The following is a 10,574-nucleotide window of genomic DNA, read 5'->3' as shown; positions in this document are numbered from 1 at the left end:
TGTCCCGTCAACCAAGTCTGTGTTCTAATCCTCAAGGATCTGATCCATTAGAATAATATCCATGAAGACTTAAAGCACTACTACTTCATTTGTAGGGAAAGGGCTATGAAAGATCCAGTCCTGAACCACATCAGCTTCTCATGACAACAAATCCTCCATTGAAATCAGTTCAGAGCCTTCCCCTTCAGCCTCAGAGTTTTCATTTTTCATTTCTTCCCAAGTTTCTTTAATTACTGTGTGTGAACCCAAGATTTTGAACTTCTTAACTATCATTGGTCCCTGAATTCAATGAAAAGTTCCTCTTTATTCTTTGATTCCTAATATTCTTCCTTCCTCCCTCATTCCTTCCTTCCTTCTTTCCTTCCTTCCTTCTGTTCTTCTTGTTCTCCTCCTCCTCCTCCTTCTTCTCTTTCTCCTCCTTCTCCTCTTCTTTCTTTTCTTCCTCCTCTTCCTCCTCCTCCTCCTTCTCCTTCTCTTTCTCCTCCTCCTCCTCCTCTTCTTTCTTCTTCTTCTTCTTCTTCTTCTTCTTCTTCTTCTTCTTCTTCTTCTTCTTCTTCTTTTCCTTCTTCTTCTTCTTCCTCCTCCTCTTCTTCTTTCACCTCTTCCTCCTTCTCTTGCTGCTTCTGGTTCTGCTTCTCCTTCTCCTTCTCTTTCTCCTCCTTCTCTTCTTCCTCTCCTTATACTCCTTGTCATTTTTTTTCCTTCTTCTCTCTTTTTCCTTGTTCTCATCCTCTTCCTGGCACTTGTTCCTAGCTTGTGCTTTCTTTTTAAATCTCCCATTAATATATATGTGCATAGAAACATGCTTATTCTTTGATCTATTTATAGAAGAAAAGACCACAAATTTGTTCAGTAGAACAAAATAAGTAGAAATTAATACAAAAGGCTGAATTACACTTTATTCCTAATTTTCTCAGTCCTTTAACAACTCTCCTTTGTATTCTTGCTAGGATTTCACCTGGGCTTGAATAATGAGGCTGTCTTATTAGAAACTGGAATATTTATAACTCATTTATAGGTCACTCCCAAAGTTCTTAAGTCAAATAATTTTTTTCTTCTGGGACACCACAACAATATTTCTCTCCATCAATTTTTCTCCATACCCAGTTTCCCCCTATAGTGTCCCAGGTTTCTTCTTTCCACAGGAAATCATACATTGCAGATTCAGTTCGATTGTGAATTAGATGGAGATATCCAATTGAGCGGTCATGTAAGGTATGGCTTTGATGGAGAAGATTTGATCAAGCTAGATGAGTCAGAAGGACAATGGGTGGTACTGAACCCTAAGGCTCATAACTTCAAATTGATTGTGAACAGTCCTTTCTGGACCGAAGTAAGAAAACGTTATAATAAGAGATATTGTGTTGGAGCAATGCAGAAAATTATTAGGAATTCAAACATGAAAAAGAACGGTAAGTACATTTCCCCCTCTCCTTTATCAAGCCACTTCTTCCATCTTACTGTGTAGCAACTGGAGCTCTAGAATTAGGAAATATAAGACCTAAGATGCAATTCTCTCTAACAAGAAAATAACACAAATAGTATAAATGTGAAAAATTGTCTTTATTAATTTATTCAAATTATGGAAATTGTACTCTGATGCCTCATTATGGTATGGAACTCACAGTAGTTTCTTAAAGTCAACATTTTTGCCCCAATATTTTTTGAGTGTAAGAGTATTATTTGTTTTAGTTTTGTGAACATCCACATTCCACAGATTACACTCCTTAATTGAAAATAATATTTAAATACTCCAATGCATCCGTGGTTCTCTTCATGTGGATTTTACCTCCAATGATGCATATCCTACATCCTCCATCATTACCCAATCTGAGCAATTCTTGTCTCTGTCCTTCCATAAATTTGCCACAGAAATTTTACCCCATATGTTATTGTCATCTCTTGATTTTACTTTTTAAAATGAATGCTTCATTTGTCAATTAATATAAATATATTTTCAGAAGACTGAAAAATTTTGCCCTCTATGAAATATAACTAATCTTTTACTTGGCTTTCTATCCTTTTTAAAATTAGAGTTTTGTTTTTTTAACTAAAATATATTTCTCTTTCTGCCATTACTTGCCAAAATAAAAAAAAAATTCTCTATAGCAAAAAAACAGAATCAAGTAAAACAAAATCTGTTATTGTCTATGTTAAAAAAAATAGTCACATCTGCACCCTGAATAATTCCCTTTTTATCAGAATGTGGAAAGCATGCTTCATCTTCAGTCCTCTGGAATCTTGAATTATTATAGAGTTGATTATAATTCTTATCTCTTTCAAAGTTGTCTGCATTGTCTTGTTGTTATTGTATAAATTATTCTCCTAGCTAAGCTCATTTTATTCTTTTTCAGTTTTTAAAAGTTTTCATTTTAACGTGTTCATTCAAAAGAGATTTTTTTTACATTTGATGTTACTGTATAAATTGTTCTATTTTGCTTACTTTTCATCAGTTCCTACAAGTGTTTCTGTATTTCTGAAATCATGTATTTTCTCATTTCATTCAGCACAATAATATTCCATCACATTCACATTCAACAATCTGTTTAGCCACTTTCCAATTGACCAATGTAGCCAAGATTATAAGGGAAGCAGAAATCTGGGAAACAATTTTTATAGCCAGTGTTTCTGATATACGTTTCATTTCTAAAATATGTAGAAAACTAGGTAAATCTATAAGAATACAAGTCATCTTCCAATTGATAAATGGTCAGAGTATATAAACAAACAATTTCTGAGAAATTAAAGCCATCTATGGTCATACGAAAAAGATGTTTTAATTTTTATTTTTCTAATCAATAATGATTTAGAGTGTTTTTTCATATGATCATAGATGGCTGCATTGGTTTTGTTTATGCAAATCCTTTTTAATTTAATGTAAACACAATTATCTATTTTGCATTTTTTTAATGTCCTCTATTTCTTATTTGGTCATAAATTCCTCCCTTCTCCAAAGATCTGACAAACTCTCCCTTATTTTCCTAATTTGCCTGTAGAATCACTATGTCTAAATCTTGAACCTATTTTGATCCTGTCTTGGTATTGGGTATAAGATGTTGGTCTATGCCCAAATTCTGCCAAACCATTTTCCATCTTCCTCAGCAATTTTTGTCAAAGAGTGAGTTCTTATCTCAGAAGTTGGAGTCTTTTAGATTTATCAAGCATTAGATTATTATATATAGTCATTGATCATTGTGTTTTGTGTAGCTAACTTATTCCACGCTGTCTATCATTCTATTTCTTAACCACTACCAAGTGGTTTTGGTGACTGCTTCTTTATAATACAGTTTTAGGTTTGACATGGCAAGGCTATTGTCCATTGCAGTTCCCCTCCATTCCCTTGATATTCTTGACCTTTTGTTTTTCCAGATGAATTTTATTATTATTTTTTCTACTTTTGTAAAATGATTTTTTGGTATTTTGATTGATATTGCACTGAATAAGTAGACTAATTTAGAGAGAATTGTCATTTTTATTAAATATGCAACAATATTTATAGCAGTTCTTTGTGGGCAAAGAATTGAAAATTGGGGAAATATTCATTAGTTGGGGAATGGTTGAATAAATTCTGGTATGTCATTGTGATGGAAGAATATTGTGCTATAAGAAGTGATGAGCAGAATGTTCTCAAGAGAACCTGGAAAGACTTACATGAACTGATGCAAAGTGAAATCCAATATGTACAAAGTAACAGCAATATTGTAAGTTGATCAATTGTGAATGATAGAACTACTCTCAGCAATACAATGATACAAGATAACTCAGAAGGAGTTATGATGAAAAATAGTGTCCATACCCAAAGAAAGAACCGATGGTGACTGAATGCAGATTAAAGCATACTTTTAAAAAAATTTCTTTAATTTTCTTTAGGATTTTTTTGTCTCTGTTTTCTTTTACAACATGCCAATTTTGGAAATGTTTTGCATGGGTATACATGTATAACCTATGTCAAATTGCTTGCATTCTCAAAGAAGGCAGAGGGTTAGAAGGGGAAAATTAAATCTTGGATTTAAAGTTTTTTTAAATGAATGTTAAAATTGTTTTTACCTATAACTGGGGAAAAACAAAATACTAAATAGAATGAGAAGAAAGGAGACTTTTTTCATATATAAGTAACAATCTTATCAACTTGGAAATTCTGTTGTTCTCTGTTTCTCTACAAGCAGGAGACATCAAACCAATTGCAAGAGGTGATAAGAAATTAGTGTTATAAGAAAATCAGACTACAGTATTCTTTAATACTTCAATACTTCAATTATATATTTATAGTTACTATATATTTATTTATAAATAACATTTCTATAGTACTTCCTATGTGCTTGACACAATGCTAAGGGCTAAGTCCTTGACTAATAGTATTATATTTGAGTTTCACAGCAATCCTGAAAGGTAAATACTATTATTATGCCCATTTTACAGAAGAGGAAAATAAGGCAAATCAAAATCAAGTGATTTGCCCCAAGTCACATGATTTTTAAGTCTCTGAGAATCATTCCAACTTTTAATAGCTCATCTTCATAAACAACAAAAATGACAAAACAACATAATACAATATAACACAAACAACAAAAATATAAGTAAAAATGGATTTCTATGGACAGGGAAGGATATTAGATACCAGGGAGAGACATAGAGAGACGACTGATACTGCTGGAAGTAGGAAAGAGCTGAGGGCTGGTCAACTAGGAGTAAGGGAGGAATGGCGGATAAGGGGACCAATGGACTCTAATTAATTTGGGGCACGATGTCTTTTTTTTTCTTTTGTCTTCAGAACCACCTGAGGTATATGTGTCCCGCCAAGATTACCCTGATGGTACTACTAGGCTTTCCTGTACAGCTACAGGCTTCTACCCACAACCCATTCTGTTGCACTGGAAGAAGGGTACTGATGGTGCTATATGGGGGAAAGAGAGCTCTAGTGGCACCCTGCCTAATTCTGATGACACCTTCTATCTCCGAATCAACCTGGAGATCCAGCCAGGAGACTCTGTAACAGGTTATGCTTGTGTAGTAGAGCACAGTCAGCTGGAGAGACCAGTTGTGTACCCTGGTAAGTTTCTCAGCTCATACCCATTCCTGCCTGCAAAGGCCCAAGCGCTAAATGCCCACTGGTCATTCTTCCCATTGCACCATGGAGAAATTACATCCCCTCCATCCCATTAATTTGTTGGCTCTTCTCCTTTTATAGTCCCTGAGAAGCCTTACAAGAAGAATTTTTGGGTTGTTGTCCTGAGCATCCTTCTAGCAGTCATTCTGACAGTTGGTTGTCTTGTGGTCTTCATCAAGTGGAAGAAGAGAAAGTCAGGAATGTATTGTTAGGTGAGAGGGGATGGGATGGCAAGAAGAGAACACAAAAGAATAAAACAAAGTGTTATTCTGAGGTTTATGTTAATAATTGTGTACTTGGTAAAAAGAAACCCCAAAATACAGAATCTCAGAGTAGGAAGGCACCTTGAATGCCATTCAAACCTTTTTAAGAACATACTTTCTCTGTGTAATATTTCCAGCAAATGCTCATATATCCTTGGACTGAAAACTTCAAGTGACAGGGAGGTCACAACCTTAATTTTTTTTTTCACTGATATATTTGTTGGAAAGGAAGCATGGCTTTGTGGATGGAGAATACCTGGGGTCAGGTCCAACTTTTGACACAAATTGGTCGTATGTTCCTGGGCAAATTACTTAACTTCTCCATAGCTTAGGCTAGTCTCTAGTACTGAAACATTGAGAGAAGATGCTAACTTCCACTGGTAGAGAGAGTTTTCTTACCGGTATTTAGCAGAGTGTCTGACACGTCTGTAATAAAAGCTCTTTGTATTTAAAGTGACCTGGACATTCCTTTACCAATAAAATCACAAGCACAGACCCCATATTTTTGTTTTATTTGTACATCAACTGTAGATACTACTACATTCCCCACTGTATTCATCTCTGCTTTCTCCTAGAAATTCATCCCTTTTAATAAGGAATTATAAAAGGAGGGGAGTAATGGTTCAACAAAACTAACCAATACACTGATTACATAGAATGTCCAAATTCACTACCTCCTGACTTTTGGATAGTTTTTGGATTTTTGGACAGTTCAGAGTTTCAAGTTGTTATTTTTTTAATACAAGGAGGCAGAATTTTTTTCTATTTACCTTTCAGTCATCACTCCTACTTCTTTCCCCTGGGATCAAATAGAATAATTTTAATTACTCTTTTGAATAAAATAACGGTAATAAAAAGAATTTTAAATTCAAAAGAAAGGGAAAAGAACAAGCTGGACCAATATATCCATGGAGACAGATTCCATTAAAATATAAAAGAAGAGGAGGAGGAGAAAGAGAAAGAGTTGGAGGAGAATCTGCAAGATGAAAATGGGAAGAAAAGTTACAGATAGCAGCAGATTGCTAGTGGATTTGAAAGCTTAGATGAGTGCAATATGGCACCAAAAATATGAACAAGAAAGTCAGTTGCAATAATAGAGACTGGTGATTTAATTGGCAGGTGAGACAATGTAGTAATAAAGGTGATTGTTCCCACAATAAGTTTCTGCCATTGCAAGATATCTCTCCCCTCTCAGTTCCCCACATGTTAGGAAACTTGCACACACAATTTGTGGTAATGGTATTTGTGCTTTCCCTCTCTGTGTTTGTTTAAGAAAAAAATAACATAAAAATCAGTCAAAGGGGAATGGTTTTGAAGAATAAGAAAGTGCCCATCTAGTTCTATTCCTTCAAATCCCATCTAGAGTCTTCTACTTGGTTCTGGGAATATTCAAGAAAGGGCAAAGTGTCTGAAGGATTTAAAGTAGGAAGAAATGGAAATACACATTTATTATACATCTACTATAATCCAGGCATTGTATTAAGCCATTATATTGTATTAAGCCACTTTACAAATATTCTCTCAGGAACCCTATGAGGGTGAAGTAGATACTACTATGATTTATGTTTGATAGTTGAAGAAACTGAGGCAGCCAGAGGTTAAGTTGTAAGGACCGCATTAGCACCCTGGATATCTTAGAATCAGCCGGAGTCGGGATAAGCAAAAGTCCTTGGTCTTTATTCTTGGTCTTTAGGGATAGAAATGAACAAGATGGATGCAGGATCTTCCTTCTCTTCCTCTACTGCCAAAGTGACCCTGGCTAGTCTTACTCCACCCCCTGATCCTTCCCATAATTCTCTGTATACCCCAAAAGATTGAAACAGTACATAATAGTGGGAAGGGCCATTTTCAAAGCATACGCTAATAGAGTATTGTCTATTAGCTCGGTTGTCTGTCCTTGTGCATCAACTTGGGGTTTCAGCCCTTTACATAAGTGATTTGTCTAAAGTTACATAGCCCTTAAATATCTGAGGCTGGTTTTGAACTTAGCTAAGTTATCCTGGTTTCAAGTCCATTGCTGTCTCAATGGATTCACTGCATCAAGAAGAGAATCAGACTTTCTCTTTTTGGGCCCAGCAGATAGCAATAGGAACAATTGGTGGAAACCTCAAAGAGAAATTTAGCATGATAAAAAGCAAAGGTTTCTGACAATTTGAGCTATCTTCATTGAGATGGGCAGCCTCGGGAGGCAGTGAGCTGGTTCTCTTCTATGAGAGGTCTTCAAACTAAGGCTGGCAAGCCAATTAAGGAGAGGACTCTTTTTCATGAATGAATGGGGCTAGATGGCTGCCAAGGTTTTTTCATAATCTGAGATTCTGTGAATTTGTTCTCGGTACTCTTGGTTCTTAGAACCATGCAGTCTTCTGGAACTTTCTTTTTGTGATTTATGTCAAAATTGAGAATGGGTAATACAGGGAAGACATGTTGAAGGGAAATGAACTGAGATGGTATAGACAGAAGGCTCCTGGGCAAAGGAAAAACCTTATTACCAGAAAAAGAAGGTGACTGGAGAGAAGGATGAACTAGTCTTAGTAATTCCTAAACTCTGATTTAATTCCCTTTCTTTATTTCTTCCAATAAGATGAAAAAGAAGAAATAGATGTGAGAATTGGAGATGAGTTTAACCTAGGGATCTTTTTTCACAGGGACAACTTTACAAGCTCAACTTGGACTTTCTTCTTCTTTTGCTTCTCCTGTTATTCATCATCTCCAGTGAAGGAATTCATCAACCCTCAACCCTGACACAAGGCCGGCACCATCTTTCCTGGAAATCTCCACATATTTGTCAGACGGTCATTTGTTGCACATCCAACCATCCTAATCCTATCTCTAAGTCTCTAAGTGGCCTTTCTGTATAGGAGACAGATCTGGGATGGGACATCCTTCATTAAATGTGAGACACATTTTCCTTTGGCAATGGGAAGAATGAGATCCTGGTCACAAGTAGTTCAGTTTAAGTGATGGAAAATGTAGAGAATAATCATGGAGATTGATTGGATGGAGAACAAAACTTTCAGAAGTGAAAAGACTGATATATTTATATGAAAGAAGAAACTTAGTTCTTTGTTAGGGAAGGAAATAGAGAGGATCATTTCCTCTCCTTCTTTACTGTAAGCAAGCACTTTGGAAGGTTATTTTTGAAAAGTGTCCAGATAAGATCAGCCATTGTCTTCTCTGGGCACTCCTGTGAGATGAAGTCATTGGTTACTTCTTCCAGCAAGATGAATGTTCTCTTTGGTTGAGTCTTGGCTTTCTTTTAAATAGATTTGTGTTGATACATATATTTGTAAAACTTTTAGATTGCCTAGCTTTCTCCCTTTATCATTCTAGCCCTCCTTCTCCAATCACTTCTCCAAGATGGCCAAGAGCCATCTCTTATAAAAGTTTTTTTTTTTTTTAAGGAAAAAAAAAAGTAGGGGCAGCTAGATGGTCGAGTGGCTCAAGCAAAATCCAGTCTCAGACACTCAACACTTCCTAACTGTGTCACCTCGGGCAAATCACTTAACCCATATGCCTCAACAAAAAAGGGAAAACATTAAGTGGAACAAGAGAAGAAAAGTTTCAAAGAAACTGATCAATACAGTGAATGAAAATCTTACAGTACAAGCATTCACTCATGGACATCCCTACATCTATAAAAGACTGGGGGATCAATCTTCTCATTTATCTTCTCTGGGAGTGTACATATTCTTTTCAGTTTCAATAGTATTTTATTTTTCCAAATACATGTAAAGATAGTTTTCGACATTCATTTTTGTAAAACTTTGTATTCTAATTTTTTCTCCCTTTCTGCTTTACCTTCTCCCTCTCCAAGGCAGCAAACAATCTGATATAGGTTAAATATGTGCAGTCCTTTTGAACATATTTCCATATTTGAAAGTGTGTGCAATAAAAATCAGACCAAAAGGGAAAAAATCCACAAGAAAGAATGAATGAAGAAATAAAAGGTGAAAATACTAGGCTTTGATCTCTCTCTGGATGTGATCAGCACTTTTCATCCCAAGTCTGTTGAAATTGCCTTGAATCATTACATTGGTAAGAAGAGCCAGGTCCGTCACCATTGATCATCATATAATCTTGTTATTACTGTGTACGATGTTCTCCTGCTCTTTTTCCCTTCACTAGCATCAGTTCATGTAAGTCTTCACAGGCTTTTCTGAAATCACTCTGCTCCTTATTTGTTTTAGAACAATGATATTCCATTACCTTCATATACTACAGCTTATTCAGCTATTCCCCAACTGATGGGGAATTTCCAGTTCTTAGTTACTACAAAAAGAGCAGCTATTAACATTTTTACACTTATAGATCCTTTCCCCTATTTTATTAATAATTATTTTATTTATTTATATTCCCTATATTATTTTATTCCCTATTTTCTTTCCCTATTTTATTCCCTTATTTCTATAGGCAATAGACCCTATTCTGAAAAAAAAAAATTGGGATACAGACCTAGTAGTGAGAATGCTGGATCAAAAGGTATTCACAGTTTGATAATTCTTTTTATTGATCTCCAGAATGGTTGGATGATTTCACAACTCCACCAACAATGTATTAATGTCCCAGTGTTCCCACATCCCTTCCAACATTTGTCATTACTTTCCTGTCTCAGCCAATCTGAGAAGTGTGTCTTAATCAGAGTTGTCTTAATTTGCATTTCTCTTAATTAATATAGAATTAGAGCATTTTTATATGACTAGACATAGCTTTAATTTCTTCATTTGAAAATTATTCATATCATTTGATCCTTTATTATTTGAGGAATTATTGTATTCTTATACATTTGATTCAATTCTCTATATATTTTAGAAATGAAGCCTTTATCAAACATATTGGCTGTAATTTTTTTCCCCTAGCTTTCAGCTTCATTCCTAATCTTTGTTGCATTGGCTTTATTTGTGCAAAACATTTTTAATTTAATGTAATCAAAATTATCCTTTTTGCATTTTATAATGTACTCTAGTTATTCTTCCACCATAAATTCCTCCTTTCTCCAGAGATCTGACAAGTAGACTATCCCTTGCTCTCCTAATTTGCTTATAGTATCACTCTTTATGTCTAAATCATGAATCCATTTCAACCTTATTTTAGTATAGGATGTTAGATGTTGGTCAATGCCTAGTTTCTTCCATATTATTTTATAGTTTCCTAGCAATTTTTTGTAAAATAGTGATTTTTTTAAATCTCAGAAGCAGCAGTTTTGG

The 10,574-nt window shown here is 35.1% G+C and overlaps 1 long non-coding RNA gene across 1 annotated transcript; it reads left to right on the top strand.

Annotated features, from left to right (window-relative positions):
- The first annotated feature begins 1,187 nt into the window (after positions 1-1,187).
- Positions 1,188-9,939, top strand: LOC127552341 (uncharacterized). The gene is made up of 3 exons (XR_007951333.1): positions 1,188-1,412; positions 4,772-5,319; positions 8,016-9,939. It is a non-coding gene; the product is annotated as an uncharacterized LOC127552341 (long non-coding RNA).
- The last annotated feature ends 635 nt before the right edge of the window (positions 9,940-10,574 follow it).

This window comes from Antechinus flavipes, chromosome 2 (assembly GCF_016432865.1).
Source record: "Antechinus flavipes isolate AdamAnt ecotype Samford, QLD, Australia chromosome 2, AdamAnt_v2, whole genome shotgun sequence".
NCBI classification, from domain to species: Eukaryota; Metazoa; Chordata; class Mammalia; order Dasyuromorphia; family Dasyuridae; genus Antechinus; species Antechinus flavipes.
The sequence above is the reverse complement of the archived record's forward strand: the minus strand, read 5'-3'. Positions and strand labels throughout refer to the sequence as shown.